Raw genomic sequence first — 7,471 nt, forward strand, 5'->3', positions numbered from 1 at the left:
ATCTGAAAGACAGGAAGACAGAGAAAGAAAGAAAGAGATCTTGTATCCGCTGTTCATTTCCCAAATGCCTACAACAGCATCCTGTTGCCTCCCAGGTTACACATTAGCAGGAAGCTAGACTTGAAAGCAGAGGCAGGGTTCGAAACCAGGTGCTCTTTTTTTTTTATATTTATTTATTTAGTTAGTTGCAAAGCAGAGTTAGAGAAAGAAAGAGAGATTGGCTATCTATTGGTTCATTCCCCAATGACCATAACAGCCAGGGCTGGGCCTGGCCGAAGCCAGGAGCCTAGAACTCCATCTGAGTTTCTGATGTAGGTAGCAAGCACCATCTTCCACTGCCCTTCCAGGCACATTAGCAGGGATCTGAATGGAAAGTGGAGCAGCCGGGACTTGAACTGGTGCCCATATGGGATGCCGGAACTGCAGGTGGCAGTTTTACCTGTTACACCACAGCACCAGCCCACACCTAAAGCTCTTAACATGAGCTGCCTAGGCTATGGAAGCCTTTTAAATCCACAAACTCCATCAGTATTTAGACAAGGCTATAAGCAAAGTGGAAGTTCTCTCCTCCCTTCAGAGAGAAGTATCTCCTTCTTTGATGACCACTTCTTTCCACTGGTGTCTCGCTCACTAAGGTCCTTCATATAGGACATTTTTTGCCACAGTGTGTTGGCTTTCCATGCCTGAGATGCTCTCATGGGCTTTTCAGCCAGACAAGAATGCCTAAAGAGCTGATTCTGAGGTCAGAGTGCTATTTAAAGCAATTGTCATTCTACGAGTTGGATGTATGGACTGCTCCCCATGTTAACGCATTCACTCCTTTGTAATTTTATTATTATTATCAGACCCTTAATCCTATCCATATGATCACTTTAAACTCAAGATGGTATTTTTACCACCCAGCTGAAGGGGATTTGGGATCCCATGGCAAATTTTGAAGCTGTACCCTTAGAAGTCAGTCCATAGGAATGTATGTAGAACTATACAGCTTTACAGTTACAAACTTCATACACTTCATAATTGCAACTTTAGGAACATGGTGATCCTTCCCACACTCCCACCCCTCTTATTCCTCCCACAAATTTCTATTAACTAGTGACTTAATCACGAGGCCAAACATGCACCCCTTGTATTTTTTATATTTATATTGACATTACAGCAAAGTCATCACAACACTGTTCTCAGACACAGTGTTTCAGAAAATAGGTCTTTTCTCAAAGCTTTTCCCACAAGTCTTTCCATAATAAAGCTTCTCTAGGGCTCCTGGGCTGCCCTCAGCATCTTCCAGGACCAGGAACAGAGGCCTTTTGGAGAGGCTTGGCAGCACCACCCTTGGGCAACAGACCCTCAGAGTCAAGACTCTGTGACTCCCGACTCCTCTGCTTGCCCATGTGGCTGTGATTAAGCCAAACACTGTCATGACAGAAGGGCCTGGGCTGCAGAACCAAGGCAGAGAGAAAGACAGAGTGTGCACAAGCTCTCTCTCTCTGCCTCACAAATAAATAAATGTTATTTTTTTAAAATTCTGATTCTACAAAAAATAATCATATGGGCTGAAAGCAGCTGTATGATCAAGGATGACAAATTAGGAAACTGGCCTATTTCAAGCCAAAACTCTACTTGGGAGAAAGACATTGAGAAGTTGACCCTGGGAAGGTGACCTGAATACAGTGCTGTCTGCCAGAGCCCCTGAGGGATGAAAGAGGGCCTGGGGAGTGTCCCAGAGAGGGGCAGTGCCAAGATGTGGAGAGGGGTGAAGCCTTACTGGTTAGAATGAGTGGTGACAACAGCATGACGTCCCCCCAGCCTGCTACTCCTGCCCCTGAATTTCCCCTACACTTTAGAAAGGACTTGTGCAAGGGCCCCGGGGAGGATCGGTCTCTGTGGAATGGCCTGTGACCACAGAGATTCTGACAAGCCCTGCTTAGGCTGAGGCCAGGGCACATACATTGGGTGCCCAGGAGGGCTGAGGCACACACACATATGCCTGGGTCTTGTGGTCTCACCTTTGAGAGCTGAACAGTGAGTTCAGCCAGGGCAGGGAGCCAGTGGCATCTGCAGCACCCCTCCAGGCCAGTCTCACTGAATCTGGGAGAGCCACAGTTTAAAGCCTCCCCGTCCTCCTCCTTTGCCTCCAAGCTGATGCTGCTATGGGCTCTGCCCCGTCCCTTTTCCCTTATGCACAACCAGGAATGATCCCAAGAACTTTATCCCCCTCTCCAGGAAGCAAATTCTGTGTTGGAGGCCCCTTGGACACATGAAACAGACACCAGACCGGGAGTCTGATCGGGGACCTGCCTCTGCCTGGCGCCCACCTGGCTGTGCCTGGGAAAACAGCATTCACATCCCTGTATGTGGTTGCTGAGCCCCAGAGCTAACAGATGCTGTGTTCCCAGAGTTGTGCGGGGTTCATTGCCCACCCTGGTCCACTGCTTACATGCACAGTCACACACCAGCCTCCAGGGCTGTGCCCAGGCCCTGCCCACAGCATGTGTTCCAGTAACAGCTCCCTGCTCAGGAAGCCACCAGTTTCCTGGAAATCAGCATGACATCTGGAGTGCTGTGACTGGCAGGGAATCCAATGCCAGAAGAAAGATAGCAGAACCTTCACAGAAGAGGCAGTCTGTGTCGCCTGGGACCTGTGATGCAAACCCAGGCATTGATTCTCCAGCTGTCGCAGGTCCAGCTCTGCTGTGCATCAGGCTTCAGGGAAGGAAGACTCCTAGTCCCTTTGCTCTTGGAGCAGAGTCCTGCACCCCCACCCACTCACTGCCACATAGCAATCTGGAGCCACGCCCCTCCGGGCAGAATCCTGGACACTGTAGTTTGCCCTCTTAGCATCTGCATTAGCCAGCCAGCCCCACTGTAACGAGACCTAAGACAAGCTACTCATGAAGGAAGGTTGATTTGGGCTCATGGTTCTAGAGGATCACAGTCCAAGATGAGGCTGTTGAAGACGTACTTCTTGCAGGCATAGTCCCAAGGCATCTCGCATAGCAAGAGCGAAGTGTGCCTCTCTATGCCTCCTGACAAATCCACCACAGGCGCCACCCTAACAACATAGCCTCATTACTTCCCAAAGGCCCTGTTTATCATCATTTACTTTATGTATCTGAAAGGCAGGGATGTTAGGTAGGAAGTTAGGAATTAGCTTATGTGTGTGAGAGAGGGGCCTGGGGAAACCAGTGTCTACAGAAGCCCAGCATCCACACTTCAAGGTCCTGCCCAGACCCTGATAACTTTCCAGGTGGTCCCAGCCCTTCCCTCCATGGGAAAGCCCCCTTCTCAGCATCAAATGGGTTGCCTGGCCTGATAACACTAAAAACTTCTACACTCTCCTCTAAGGCAGGTACACTAGGGGGAAGCCCCTCTGCCAGCAAACCTGGGGAGGAATTTCCTAATTTACACTTAGCAAATCCTTTGTCCTAGAGGAGGGGTGGGGATGGGAGAAACCTGGACTCCTTTTCCCTTGTAAGCCCTTGGGCTAGAGCAAAGCTAGGAGCCAGGAGCACAAACCAAACCAGGGCTCCCACATGGGTGGCAGGTACTTACCTAGTTAGTTGGGCCATCGCCTGCAGCCTCCCAGGGCCTTCTTTAGCAGAAAGCTGGGAGGGGGAACAGAGCCTGAACTCAAACCCAGGCACTCTGAAGAATATGCAGGCACCCCAAGCAGCAGTCACTGGGCCAAATGCCTGACCCCAGGCCCTTCCTCCAAACACCGTAATTGGTTTAAGTTCCAAGCCTCTGAGCACCATTCTTGTAGAAGTCTGGGGACCCAGTCTTTAACATGTGGGCCTTTGGGGGATGCTCAAAATAATATCCAAAGTATAGCAGTGTCCCTTTCCCCAACAAATCACCTTGTAAAACAGTCCAGGCACAACCACCTCACCCTGGGGATGAGTGACCCAGGCCAGCCCTGGAGGACAAATGCTGGAGAATCATGTCCTGAGCCTACAGCCAGGCCTCTGGAGGGGTGGTTCAGAGATTTTCTAGTTGTTCTAGCCTTAGGAATGAGTCCTTCAACATCATGCTGGTTTGATGCCTGGAGAGGGGTTGCCCATAGAGGAAATCCCAGACAGTACAGATGCTGAGTCACAGCCCAGAGTCAGAGCCAACCACAGCTTCCCAGGACCACGCCCACCTTCATGCCCTGGCGCACTGAGCCCAGCTCTGCCTGCCCAGGTGAGCCACGCTGCCCTTACGGGCCTGAGCGTCACTTCTGCCTTGCAGGCCCTGGTCTCGGATCTCACCAGCTTGCCCATTTCCTCCAGCAGCATTTGTGGGTCTTTGCTCTCCCTGAGTACTTGCCTTCCAGACCCACCTGTTCTCTATGTCTCAGAGCCCAGCCTCTGACCTGGCAGATAGCACTTCAGAGGTAGAGGAGCCAGGCCCACCTCTTGGGCCAGGCAGACACCGTTCCCTGCCAGGAAACTATTCTGCTGCACTGGCCTGTGTGTGCACCTTCCCAGGACAGGAGACTCAGTTCCCTCACAAGCCCCTCTCCTGGCCCCCTTGACAGCAGGTACCTTAACCTCACTTTTGTTCCCTGAGTGCCAGCCCAGCTGCTATGGGAGATGAGAAGCCGCCAGTCTGATGCTTCATGAGTCCCCTGCCCTCTGCTAGTTTGATGTTGCCTGAGAGGGCCCTGCCACATTTTTGCTTCCTTTTTGCCACCCCAGAGCTGGGACAGGGATTTCTTTTCACTTTCTGTTGCAGAGGGGAGTGGATGGGGCCACCAGGGTAGAAGACACCTGGGAGCTGCACCCAGGAGCCAGCTGGGTACTCTCCAGTCATCAGCTGTTATAAGCTCTGTGCACAGAGGGGAGAGGCTGGGGCTGTGGTGATGGGACTTGCAAGGCAGTTTGGGTCCCTCCTGCCCCCTCTATCCAGACCCTTACCCACCCTAAGATAGAAAAATGCCCAGCCTGCTGAGGTCTGGGCCCTCTGCCATGTGTTCAGTCAGTGTGCACATTGGCAGTTGGTTACCCACCTCTGTGAATTTATTATTTATTTTCTTAGAATAAATTCAGTTTGGTTGTGAGTGTACATTCTTTCTCCTCTCTGATCTGCATCCCTTTTCCTTAACATTTGGTGTCCCATGTGAGGGAGAGAGTGAGGGATCTGTATCTTGCTCAACCCAGCCACTCCTGCATCCCCTGGGTAAGAGCTGTGATCCTCCCCCTCCTCCCCCACCCCGACCTTTCTTCTCCTTTCTGAACTCCTTCCCCTCTTTGCTGTCTCTCCCCACCTTCTCTTTCCTACAATCTCCTTTTGCCCTTTCTGGAAGGGGTCCATGAATGCATGTGACTGGGACCAGACTGAGTAGAGACTGAGGATTTCTGGCCAAGGCTACTCTTTGGTGGGATCCAAAACTCTCCAGGTGAATACCAGCAACACTGCCCAATGGGGTATTCTAGTGTCACCTTCCCCCTTCTTACTGTCATTTCTTTTCTTTTTCTTTTTTTTTAAGGTTTATTTATTTATTTGAAAGTCAGAGTTACACAAAGAAGGAGAGGCAGAGAGAGAGGTCTATCCAATGGTTCACTTGAACCAGCACCCATATGAGATACTGGTACTCCAGGCTGGGGCTTTAACCCACTATGCCACAGCGCTGGCCCCCTGTCATTTCTGACTAAGTGCATCTCCTGGGTGGAGGGAGAGTGTAACTCTGAGGTCACCCCATCAGACAGCCCTGAGAGACACCTCTCCAGAACTCCCCAGATGAGTTGAGAACCACTGCAGTCACTCACGTTCTCACTTGCACTTTCTTATTTCCCCACGAATTCACAGCCAGATCTCATCACTGCATGCCCACACTGGTCCTCATTCTCAGCCCATTGGATGGGTAAGAGGTCAGCTCTTGTCTCCTTAGAGTGAACTGGGGCAGACCAGCCATTGTCTCCCATCTCCAGGAGGTCTAGGGTAGACTTTGGTCCTGCTTACCCATCCCTTTTATTCTGGGAACAAGAGGAGGCCTCTGGGAGGTCTAACATGGGGTGAACCTGTTCCACTTGAGAGTGAGGACATTTGCCTTAAAGTCCAAACCACTCTTCCCTGGGAGAAGATTCTGATTGTGTGGGAATCTTGAGGGATGCCCTAAGAGAGTAATCCTCCAATCTTTGGGCCCATTTCACCAGATCCATGGGCTCCAAAATTTCTCATATTTTGCCTGTCTCTTAAATTTGCACAAATTGGTCCTAAAGGGGAGATAAGGCCAAAGAAATGTGCAAGCATTTGGCACTTTTGCTCTCAAAATTCTTTATGAACTCAATAACTTTGCACAGAGAAATGGAAAATAGTCAGAGGTCCCTTACATTCAAGCCTTTGTCCTCCTCCAAGGTCATCTTTCCTCATTCCAAGCCCTTGGGCAGGAGAAAAGCCAGGGGCCTCCTCTAGAACCCTTGACTTTCCCTTCTTGCACTGTTCCTGTTCCCTCAAGGATGCTGCCACCTCTGGAACATGACCTCTACTCACCCTGTCGCCCTGTCTGGCTCCTCCCCACTGCTTCCCCTCAGCAGCAGCTGAAGCTGCCTCTCTCCTCTCTTCCTGATCCCTCCTCCTCTGTTCTGCCACTCCTCCCCATGGGTGCAGAAGGATGCTGTAAATGCTGGTAGCATGTTTATTGCTCTGAAAAGTCCCGCACCTGGGACATTCCAAATTGCTAAGACAATGCACCATAAACTTCACCAAAGACTCTTTCTCAAAACTTCTGCCCACCTTACTAGGGTCCCTGTGGCGCTCTGCACCTCCTCCAACAAACAGCTTAAGAAAGGACTATGCTTGCTGTTCAAATGCAATGAAACCTGACATTAACACCTCCTCCCTCATCCTCTGTCCAGGCGGGCTCAGTCCATTTCTCTCTCTCTCTCTCTCTCTCTCTCTCTCTCTCTCTTTCACTTTCACTTTCTCTCATTTTTAAAAGATTTTATTAATTTATTTGAGAGGTAGAGTTACAGATAGAGAGAGAGACAGAAAGAAAGGTCTTCCATCCCCTGGTTCACTCCCCAGATAGCTGTCGTGGCTGGAGCTGTGCTGATCTGAAGCCAGGAGCCAGGAGCTTCTGTTGGGTCTCCCACGTGCATGAAGGAGCCCAAGGACTTGGGCCATTTCTACTGCTTTCCCAGGTCATAGCAGAGAGCTGGATCAGAAGAGGAGCAGCCAGGACATGAACTAGAGCCCATATGGGATTCCAGTGCCACAGGCAGAGGCTTAGCCCACTACGACACAGTGCTGACCCCCCCCACTCTCTTTTTACTGTGCCCCCCTTGCATTCTGTCCTCTCTGAGATAACGTATTCTCTGACTAACTGCCTCCTCTTTTTCGACAAACCCTAAAATCCTAAAACCTGACATAGTGGAACCACATCTTGCACTCTACTCTAACATCTTAATCCTCCCTTGTACAATATTAAAGGTACTGTCAAGATGTGAAATGGTGCTAAAATTTAAGTTATGATAATGTAAAATTCTGC

The sequence above is a fragment of the Oryctolagus cuniculus genome, chromosome 9 (assembly GCF_964237555.1).
Source record: "Oryctolagus cuniculus chromosome 9, mOryCun1.1, whole genome shotgun sequence".
NCBI classification, from domain to species: Eukaryota; Metazoa; Chordata; class Mammalia; order Lagomorpha; family Leporidae; genus Oryctolagus; species Oryctolagus cuniculus.